This window comes from Chaetura pelagica, unplaced genomic scaffold, assembly GCF_000747805.2.
Source record: "Chaetura pelagica isolate M959 unplaced genomic scaffold, ChaPel_1.0 scaffold1445, whole genome shotgun sequence".
Classification (NCBI taxonomy): Eukaryota; Metazoa; Chordata; class Aves; order Apodiformes; family Apodidae; genus Chaetura; species Chaetura pelagica.
Window position 1 is genome coordinate 252307 of NW_009953199.1, and position 10796 is coordinate 263102.

Consider the following 10796-nt stretch of genomic DNA (forward strand, 5'->3'; position numbering starts at 1 on the left):
GGCCGGTCCTGGGCCTTGGTCATCACCGTTATCATCGTCATCAGCATCGTCAGCATCATCATTATCGTCATCAGCATCAGCATCGTCAGCAGCATCATCATCATCATCATCCCAGGCTGGTTTGGGTTGGAAGGGACCTTAAAGACCATTCAGATCCAACCCCCTGCATGGGCAGGGACACCTCCCACCAGCCCAGGCTGCTCCAAGCCCCATCCAACCTGCCCTTCAACACTGCCAGGGATGGGGCAGGGATGGGGCAGCCACAGCTTCCCTGGGCAACCTGGGCCAGGCTCTCACCACCCTCACACTCCACAATTCCCTCCTCATGTCTCACCTCACTCTCCCTCTTCCAGTTTTAATCCATCCCCCTTGTCCCCTCACTGCAAGCCCTTGTCAAAAGTCCCTTGTGAACAACTGAAGAGGTTTGGAGTGTCCCTCATGTAAACCCACCTGGCAGAGGGGCCTGGGGGTCTGTACTGATCGTTGGACCTCAGGAGGTGAGAAAGGAGAAGCAGAGTCATGGGTGGCTAAACCAGCCGTGGGCAGTCGAAGCTGCAGTAGTTGTGATACTGTGACCTTCAGGTGAATTAGCTCATTATAATGTCATTATAATACTAAAAATCACACCCCCAGGTCAAAAAGATCCCTGCCCGGGTGAAGACCCTTCCCCTCCATGTGTTGATGTCTATAACCATATGATAATGATATGTAAATCACTAACCAATCGCTACAAGGGGGATGGACTTGGCAACTCACCAACTCTAGTTCAGGGTATTAGTATGTCATGAAAAGTCCCAGTCGGTGTGTTTGATTTGTGGGAAGGCACCAAGCACCAGCTCGGGGCAAACCTGCCTTAAATGACAACTTCTCCTTCCCAAGTGTTAATCCCTTGGGTTTGGGGATCTGCCATGAGGTGGTGACAGGCTGGGGGAGCAGAGCTGGGGCAGCAGCTCCGTGTTCCACCGGCCGGACAGGGGCTCTGGCAGCAGCAAACGCTGCTCCCTGCTCTTCTCTCCTTCTCCCCCCCTCTCAGTCCACTCACATTTCTCAGGGCACCAAACGTCATGTCTGGCAGTGCCCAGGAGCTCCCAGGTGTGGCTGTTGCATCATCATCCCAGGCTGGTTTGGGTTGGAAGGGACCTTAAAGACCATTCAGATCCAACCCCCTGCATGGGCAGGGACACCTCCCACCAGCCCAGGCTGCTCCAAGCCCCATCCAACCTGCCCTTCAACACTGCCAGGGATGGGGCAGCCACAGCTTCCCTGGGCAACCTGGGCCAGGCTCTCACCACCCTCACACTCCACAATTCCCTCCTCATGTCTCACCTCAGTCTCCCTCTTCCAGTTTTAATCCATCCCCCTTGTCCCCTCACTGCAAGCCCTTGTCAAAAGTCCCTTGTGAACAACTGAAGAGGTTTGGAGTGTCCCTCATGTAAACCCACCTGGCAGAGGGGCCTGGGGGTCTGTACTGATCGTTGGACCTCAGGAGGTGAGAAAGGAGAAGCAGAGTCATGGGTGGCTAAACCAGCCGTGGGCAGTCGAAGCTGCAGTAGTTGTGATACTGTGACCTTCAGGTGAATTAGCTCATTATAATGTCATTATAATACTAAAAATCACACCCCCAGGTCAAAAAGATCCCTGCCCGGGTGAAGACCCTTCCCCTAAGCATGTGTTGATGTCTATAACCATATGATAATGATATGTAAATCACTAACCAATCGCTACAAGGGGGATGGACTTGGCAACTCACCAACTCTAGTTCAGGGTATGAGTATGTCATGAAAAGTCTCAGTCGGTGTGTTTGATTTGTGGGAAGGCACCAAGCACCAGCTCGGGGCAAACCTGCCTTAAATGACAACTTCTCCTTCCCAAGTGTTAATCCCTTGGGTTTGGGGATCTGCCATGAGGTGGTGACAGGCTGGGGGAGCAGAGCTGGGGCAGCAGCTCCGTGTTCCACCGGCCGGACAGGGGCTCTGGCAGCAGCAAACGCTGCTCCCTGCTCTTCTCTCCTTCTCCCCCCCTCTCAGTCCACTCACATTTCTCAGGGCACCAAACGTCATGTCTGGCAGTGCCCAGGAGCTCCCAGGTGTGGCTGTTGATGGGGAGAATTCATGCCAAGAGGAACAGAACAAATCCTCCAGTTGCCTGGGCAGGGTCTCAAGGGACTCAAGGGTCTCAGGGACTGCAAGTGGCACCTGCTGTGTTGATCAGACTCTGCCCCTGCCTGAGCCCAGCCCAAGGTGCTCACTAATTGCAGCCCCAGCCCCTGAGGGAGCAAAAGGAGCCACTGGAGGATCCAGCCCCTGCAGCAGTTGCCAAAAAGGAACAGCCCCAAGGAATAAAGCTCTGGATGCTGCAAGTGCCCAGTCTCACCCACCCCCAGGAAGTCACCGTGGACTCATGAGAACTGGGCATCACCTTTGTGTGGTTTAAAAAAACACTAAACGTGCCAAAAAGCAACAGCAAATTGTCTTCAGGAAACAGTATAAATGAGTGTAAGCAGCAAATTCACCATTCTGACTGCTTTCCAATTGCCTGTAGCTACACTTGTTAAATTGAGTGCTGCTCGTGTAAATCAAAACAGGATGTTTCCTTCTGCAGTGGCCAAGCTCTGCCAGTGGATCCAACCCGAAATTCTGAGCCCATGTTTCCCTGTAGGTCTCCCTGAGTTGCATGTGCCCATGCATCCAGCCCATCTAACTTAGCAGCTATTTTTTGAGACCTTTTTAAGAGAAGGTTAACGAAAAATCAACAACTCCCACCCTTGTTGGCTTTTATTGGGCCCTAGGGTACAATTAAGTGCTGAGCTTGTTATTGAATTTTCTTGACAGATTGAATTTCCCTGTTTAGGAAGAACAGAGGCACCCAGCACACACCTACCTCCCTTCCTGGGGTGAAGGTGCTTCTGACATTATTGCCCCTTCCACCTCCTGTAACAGCAGGACATTCTTTAGAGGGGACATGGTGCCTTCAATGTAGCAGAGGAGCAGGAGCAAAACTCAGCAGGTTCTATCTTTGTTTCCAGCCTGGTGATCCCAAGCTGCTGCTCCCCAGGCCCTCATGGTGCAGACACCACAGCTGGGCAGTGCTGGCCTGAAGCTGCTCTAGCAGAGGGATGGGTGAGATGATCTCCAGAGGTCCCTTCCAACCCTGGGGACTCTGTGAAGCTCCAGGGCTCCGTGTCCTGCTCCATCCCTGGCCCACGTGGCAGCCCAGGCTGTGGTGTGAGGCACGACTGGATGGGAAGAGTTTCTCATTCCAGGAATTGTCTGACTCCCGTTTGCAGTGGGTTGTACCCTCTGCTGTCACCTGTCTCAATATGGGATCAGCAGAGACCACGTTACAGCTACTGCAGCTCCTGGAAGGGTTTCCTGAGGAGCTCCCTGCTTCCCTGGGAACAGGATCTGCATGTTCCTGCTGCTCCAGTTGCAGGGAGGAGAGGTTTAGTGGAGCTCCCAGGGCAGGTTTGCAGGCTGGATGGGACTGGAAATGCCTGGACTCACCGAGCTGGGCTCACAACCTGCAGGGCTCACCTGGAGCTTTGCTCTCCATCTCTCTGTCTGGGCCCCTCGGGGCTCCCTCAGCTGACTTTTCACTGGCCTTTTACTGTCTATGTAAACAGATTCTCCATAGGGAAAACCTTGCATTGTCCCTGCTGTGCCCAGGTGGGTGGGCACCTCGTTCTTGCCAGGAAGTGTCCCCTGGGCCCCCGGGGGTGAGGAGCTGCCCTGGGCCCTGCTGCAGGTCCCTTGCAGGGTGTTCACCCTCCACCTGTGATGGCAGAACGGGGCATCCATTCAAGTGTGCAGGTGAAAATGGACTGTCACCTGCTGCCTGCCCTGTCACCAGAGCTGATTAGTGCTTGTGTGTCTGCAGGATTGATCTTGCAGGTGAGAACGTTCCAGAAATCAGCTGGGGCTCCTTCCTGAGCAGCTCTGCAGTGGTCACCCCTGTCTCCTTGTGGGGTGCAAGAAGATACTCACCACAAGCAGCTCGGATGGCTGGGGACAGGGAGCATTATTTCCCAGTTTTCCCATTTCTGGAGCACCCCCAGCACCACGGCTGCTTCCCACTGTGGTGGCTTTGGGTCCCCTCTCCCAGTTTCATTTGCCACTCACCTCTTGGTGAGGTGGAGAAGCAGCAGGTCCTGTGGGCCAAGATTGCCCCAGCTCAGTGATGCAAACCCAGGCTGGAGGTCCCGAGGTGGTGCCTGACCCAAAACTGCAGCTCTGCGGGGTCCAGAGGGATGATCCATCTCATAACCATTGCTCACTGTGAAATTAAACCCTAAGAAGAAAAGCTGCTTTGAGACACTGGGTAGGGTGTGTTTGGGTTTTTTTTCCCCACTGAGGAGACACAGATCAAGAAGCCAAAATCTTTAACAAAACAAACAGAGATTTCTGCAGTATCACGGGAGATTTACAGACACCAACATCAAGTCAAAGCTGCCCCCCAGCTCCTCTACCTCTGTCCTTCTGTTTGAATTCCTGCTGGTCACTGGATTATTACTTTTCTTACTATTTCCTGTGCTTTGAAAGTGGGGAAAGCACAATCAAATTATCGTCATGCTCATTTGGTTAATTACCCATTTAGTTACTTATTCAGTTCATTAAAAGACGCTGGCCACTGTCAGCTGGGAGGAAATTCAGAGAGGCAGGAGACAGGATATAGGACAAAATAGGCCATTACTCCAGCCCAGTAAATGGCAATTTACATCCCTGCTTTGCTGCTACGTCACTTCTGGGCACAGTTTTGTTCTGGAGTTAAGGAAAACCAACCAAGCAACAAAGAAATGAAGAAAGCATCAGCACTGCAGGTCAGCACTGCTCGCTGGAATCCTTTTAGGTTCAATCCAAAGCTCTGCAGAAGACCAAACCACCTACTTTAGGACTCCTTTTTTTCGGTTTGAGAAAAATGTGCTGCTCCACAGGTCATAAGATGCCTGTAATTGTGACCCTGAATAGATAGAAATGTTGCTTCTTGAGACAAATTCTATCTGACAGTTTTTACAGTACGTTCGTTCAGAGCAAAATGCCCTGTCCCCTGTCACCCAGATTGAAATTATTAAGAAAGACAGACATTTCACTGACAACTCTAGCCCCAGGGGGGGAAATATTCCTTCTGTTCCCCTCTGAAGGTCAGAGCTCACATAATGCAAAACACTTAGAACACACGTACACATGCTCACACACAAGGAGAATAAAACTTCCTCTTCTCTGGATAGATTTGATGGCAAACAGGAACCCACTTCAGGTGCCACTCAGAAAAATCTGGCCAAAAAAAAAATACAGATATGAGCCTTCTCTCTCCTTAATTTTTAGTTCTTGTTGTCTTGTGAACAATCTCTTTCCCCCCTGAGTGTAAAACACCAGTAGATGGTCGTGTGTGCTCATGTGTTTGTGCTCCCACCCAGCAGATCCAGCCCCAGACATGGCACAGCAGTTGCTGGCAACTCCTCTGACAACCTGGAATCTGCAGGAAATTCACACTTCCCTGGCATCTGTTTATTCTTTCAAAATATTTCCTGGCTTCTCCTTTCCTTACTGATAAAAACCCATTTGCAACTTGTATGTCCCACTTATCACTTAAGCTGTGCTGCCAGCTGTCGTGGGCCCAGCTTGTCACACAGGAGTGGCCCAGTGCTGGGGACACACAGGTCTTCTCCATAGGAACAGCAGCTCCACTCTATCCAAGAGCCTTTTTGTGCTGGGAAAGGGCAAATCCTGGTCCCTCCGTGCAGCTACAGCCCCAGCTCGACGTGTTAATGCAGAGCTACTGGCAGGGATGAGCTGTCAGTCACCGTGTCTGCCCGTGGATCTCTGGGCTCACTTAATCTCGGGCTGAAAATTGGACTTGAGCCGAGGTGGCTGGAGGTGGGAAACGAGCCTGCAGCTCATTAACCTCTGCCCATTGCACGAGGTGAAGCAGCGGCTCCGTCTTCCCCCCCTTCCCAGCAATTTGGTGTGCACCAGGCTCACCCCAGGCCCCTGCTGACCACACGTGTGCCCTGGTGTCATTTGCACCAAGTTTCCCTTGGCTGGACCCAGCTCCCAAGCCCCACCCTGCTCCTCACTCTCTCTTAGGAGCACTTTCTGAACCAGGGTGTTTGCAGCTCCCCTCCCAACACCCCAAGCTGAGCCCTTCTGAGATCCCAGCCCACATTTGTCTTCCAGAAACCACTGCATTAATATCACCATCTGCCCGGGGACCCCAAGGGACCCCAATTGCCCAGACCAGCGTGTTTCCTTGGCTGGCTGAGTGACATGTCCCACATCACACGCTGGCATCAGTGGCAGAGCTGGAAACAGAGCTGGGAAACCTTTGTGCCAGGGTTACTCACAGGAAGAGGGTGGGAATCCCTGCTCTGAACTGCCTGCTCCCACCATCCCATCCCACTGTGTGTTTCCAGGTGGGAAGGAAGCCCACCCAGCTCCCCTCTGCCCACCCCTGCTCCATCCATCACCCCCAAAGCCCTGCGGGATGGATTTCCCTGGGACACCAGTGCTGTCAGTCCCCATTCCCAGCAGGAGATGCTGGGACCACGAGGTGCTTCCAGGTCTTCCCGTGTGAAGCCGGGACTGAGGGTGGGCTGGGGGCTGAGTGGGGTGGGTGGGGGGCAGAGCAGCTGGGAACACTCCACAAGGGAAGGGAGGGAGCTGGTGGCCACGCTCCTGCCCCAGCAAACCAGCCCGTCTCCCCAGCTGTGCTTCCCACAGGGACACCAGCTCCTTCACAGCATCTTCGCTCGGATCCACAGGAATCTGCAAACTTTTCTTTCTCCTTTCCCTCACTCCCTCTTTTTCCAAGTTTAATGCTGAACAGCCGGCTGCGTTCAGCCTGACTGGTTTGTTATGGCTTATAATTTGTGTTAGGATTAATTAACTAATTACCGACAAATGTCCGTTGGCAAGATTCTACTTCTGCTTGTCAACTTGAAGTATTTAATTATTTTAATCATTTACTTTCATCTTCAGAATTTATGCTCTTCCAAGAGCGTTTCTAGGCATCTTTTAATTATTATTCTGATTTTTTTGTAGGGGGGTGGGGAGCTGAGGGGGCAGGGTGGGGGATGGTGTGATTTCACATTAACTACTTCAGTGAGGTAACTTCCTTGGAAACTCATCCTTGGATTTCAAACCCTGGTGCAGAGAAGGGAAGGTCTGCAAGGAAGGTTGGGGGGGGATGCCCAGACAGGGCCTGCCTGGGCCTTTGTTTCCTGCCTGGAATCATCCCTTTCCCAAAAAGGTTCCAGAGTTCCAGCCTGGGTGATGCTGCTGGAGCTGCTCCTGGTCCAGGGCCTTGAGCAGGCACTGATTTACGTGGATATTTCCCTCCCCAGGAATGACCCCCTGACTCCAGGAGAGAGCTCAGGACACCCCGTTAGGCACAGGAGTCTCCGCAGGATCAGATTCCAGGTGGGCTCCCAACCACCAGCAAGGAAATGGTACCAAAGATCATGGGAAAACATCCATTTATAGAGATTTTTCATCTTTAAAAGACGATGGGTTGCTCGGCAGCCCGAGCTGGTTCAGAGAGCACCAGGAAATGAAATGGCAACTCAGCACCTCCCAGTGCCCGGGCAGATCCCGGGAATACCCCCCGTGCTGGGAGCTGAGCAGCCAAGGGATCTGACCTCCCTCTCTCTCACACACCAGAGCTGCAGCACTTCTGTGGGATTAAAACAGGAGAAAGCAAAGTGTGATAAGCTGATAAAAGACAGTGAAACTCAGTCTTTCCCCGATGCTTTCCAGCAGACTTCCAGGTTGTTGGTTTTTTCCTTGCCAAATTCTTTATGCAGCCAAATCCCAAACTGTGAGGAGCTGGCAGCAATCAGCCCTTGCTGGCCCCACGTCTTGCAGTGGGGCACATGTACCCTGCTGACTTCAGGAGGATTCTCTCTAGTAAAGACTAATGAAGGACTCAGCCCCAAGAATATTTCTTTCCTGAAACAAATGAATCCCTTGGACCAGAGCCCTGATCAGAGTGTGCTATTTAAAAGGTTTCTTGAGGGTATGTAATTATATTGAAAATAATGAGGGGCAAGGCAGCAGTGTTATTACTACTTATCATATCATTCTAAACTTAATCCAGACTGATCTATGGAAGGACATTGGGAATGTAGAAGATGGACCTTTCTGAAGTAAGAGTCCATCACATTGCCTGTTTACTGGGCTGGCATGGGAGGCCAGAGGCCACTTTCCCCTTAGGAATCACCTGTGGAGGCTGGTGAGTTTGTACAAGAAGTGAGTGGAGGGAACCAGGAAGGCTGAAACGTGGTCCTGGAGTTGCTGGAGCCTGAGACTCAGTGCTGGTCATTTGGTGCTTCAGAAAAGGTTTGTTCCAAGACCTGTCAGCCTCTGTGGTGACATCCCAGACCCTTGTCCTGAGACATGGCAGCTCCCAAGCAGCCCAGGGAAGCAGCATTGCCCTGGTGGGTGCCCTGGAGAGATCTAAATGAGATGAGAACAATCATCTTAATTAACTTCAGAATCCTGCTAATTAGAGGCCTCTCTGCATTAAAAATTGCTCTAGTGACCAGACCCAGCCATGGCTACACAGGAAGGCAGAGGAACAGGCAGGTCAGGGATGCATCACACCCAGGACTCATTTGGGGCAGAGGCTGGCAAATGTGACAGTGTCAAAAACACAGCTGAGCCACGAAGGTTCCTCTGGAAGCCAAAGTGAGGACCCTCACAGCAGGGCATGGCATGGCAGGAGGGGAAGAGGACTTTCTGGAGAGACTAAGAGCTACTGTGGGACCATGAGAGAGAGAAGACGTGACCAAAGCTGAACTGGAAGGGCTAGAAGAGCCTGCAGATAGGGAAACTGAGGCACGGGGGAAGCACAGAGGAAGGCTGTGCAGAGCTATGGGAAGCCTCTGCACCCCCAGCATCCCTCAAGACCCTGAGATCAGCCCCACGTAGGGCACAGGGGCTTAAAGGGCTCTGGAGGATCCTCTGCAGGAGGAGCAGCTCTGGGGTCACTGGGGAGCAGGAGCTGAGCTGGCTCTGAGGGTGCACACGGGTCCTTGTGGGAAGGAGAGCCCCGTCCTATTGAAGGCTGACAGAATGAACTTCAGTTTATGCCCCTGGCAGTTTTTTACAGCTCAGCTATTCCATTTAGGGTTTGGGAGCCAGTGGAAGGAAGCTCGGATCGCTTCACTGACCAGCCATAACATCCAGCCAGTACATTAACTGCCCTGCTGCCCTGATCTGATGTGGTTTTACAGACAATAGCTACTGGCTATTTAGGCAATGTATAAATTAACATATTCTGCACAAACTGGAAGCATATTTAAATTAAAGGAGAGTGCCCTTTATTTGTCAATCATTCAACATCCACATTTTTACATTCCTTTAAAAAGACAATTTCAGCCTTCTTAATCCTACCACAACAGTTTGTCTTCGTGAGGGGAAAATGTTGTTTGATTGCTCAAGTGTTTCTTGCCCCCCCCCTTCCCCTGCCTCTCTACTTTAATTAAAACAATCCCAATCTGCTCTCCTGGAATTTCTTTCCCAGTTTGGCTCAGTAACTTGTGACCTTCGAGTCAGAGCACCTTGGTTTCAGCCCAGGCTGGAGTCTGCCTGGCAGGCAGAGGTCAGAGATGCAGAGATAAAGGAGTCACCTCGGGAATGAGCCACCAGAACGTGGGTGCAGAGCAGCATTTGGGGCAGCCACTGTGTGCAGAGGAGGCTGCCAGGGCTGTTGCAGCAACAGACTTTATCTGCTGCTGCTCTGCTATTGATGCCTGACACTGGGGTAAAGCAAGAAACCAGTGTGGGAGACGTATCAGATTGATGGATCAGACAGAATAGACTCAAAAAAACAAGCCAGGTGGTATCTTGCAAACCTGCAGCAGCCCGAGGTCACTCATCTCTCAGGTGCCATTTCTAATAATTTTAAGCACTTCATGATGCTGGTGCAGGGAGGAGTTGTCCCATTTTGCATTTCTAAGAATCTCAGGGCTCCTTGCAGCTCTGTGGCTCTTGCAGTGCTCTGGCTCAGCTCGGCAGGTTATAAAGGGCTGTTCCCTTGGCAGCAGCTGTCGACAGCTAAACACCTTTCCCTGCCTGATCAAGCAACAGCGAGGCAGCTGGCAGCAGGACAGCACTATCTGAGCATCTGAACTCCATCTCAGTTATTTTGCTGTCTACAGAAAACAGAAGTTAAAGAGAAAAATTCCAAATACCCCACGGCCCAGAACATTCCAAGCTGCCACATCCCAGCTTTTCCTTGGCTCCTGTGCCACCCTGCTGAGAGGAGGTGAAAACACATTGCAAAGCTCTGCCCGTTTGACAGAGCTTGGCCTGTCTCTGCCTCTCAGCCAGACGTTGACACCTCGCTCTGCTCAGGCAAACCAGGGCCAGTGGGTTTATTTAAGATCAAACCCAGCATCGATCAGGGTCTGTCAGTCACTCTCCTGGAATAAAGTGCTGGGCTGGGGCCGGTAATGGACCCACGCTCGGCTGAGCTTGCAGCCATTTCAGTAAATGCCCCGAGGCTGGAATTCTTTTTTTATTATTGTTATTATTTAGAAAATAAACATTTTGCTTGTTAAGAAACTGAATTTAAGGTGCTGAAATGGAGCTTTCTTTAGCACTGAGGGGTCCTTTCCTGTAACCTTCTGCAGCTGGGCAGCTCTGGAGGTTTGGAGGAGGTGGTGCAGAGCCAGAGCATGGGGCAGCTCCAGCCTGTCCTGGGGATAGAGGAGGAGGAAAGTGGCTCCAGCTGGCAGCACAGATCCCACCCTGCTTCCACACGGATCATGTTGTGCCAGAGAGGTGCGAAGGCTGCGG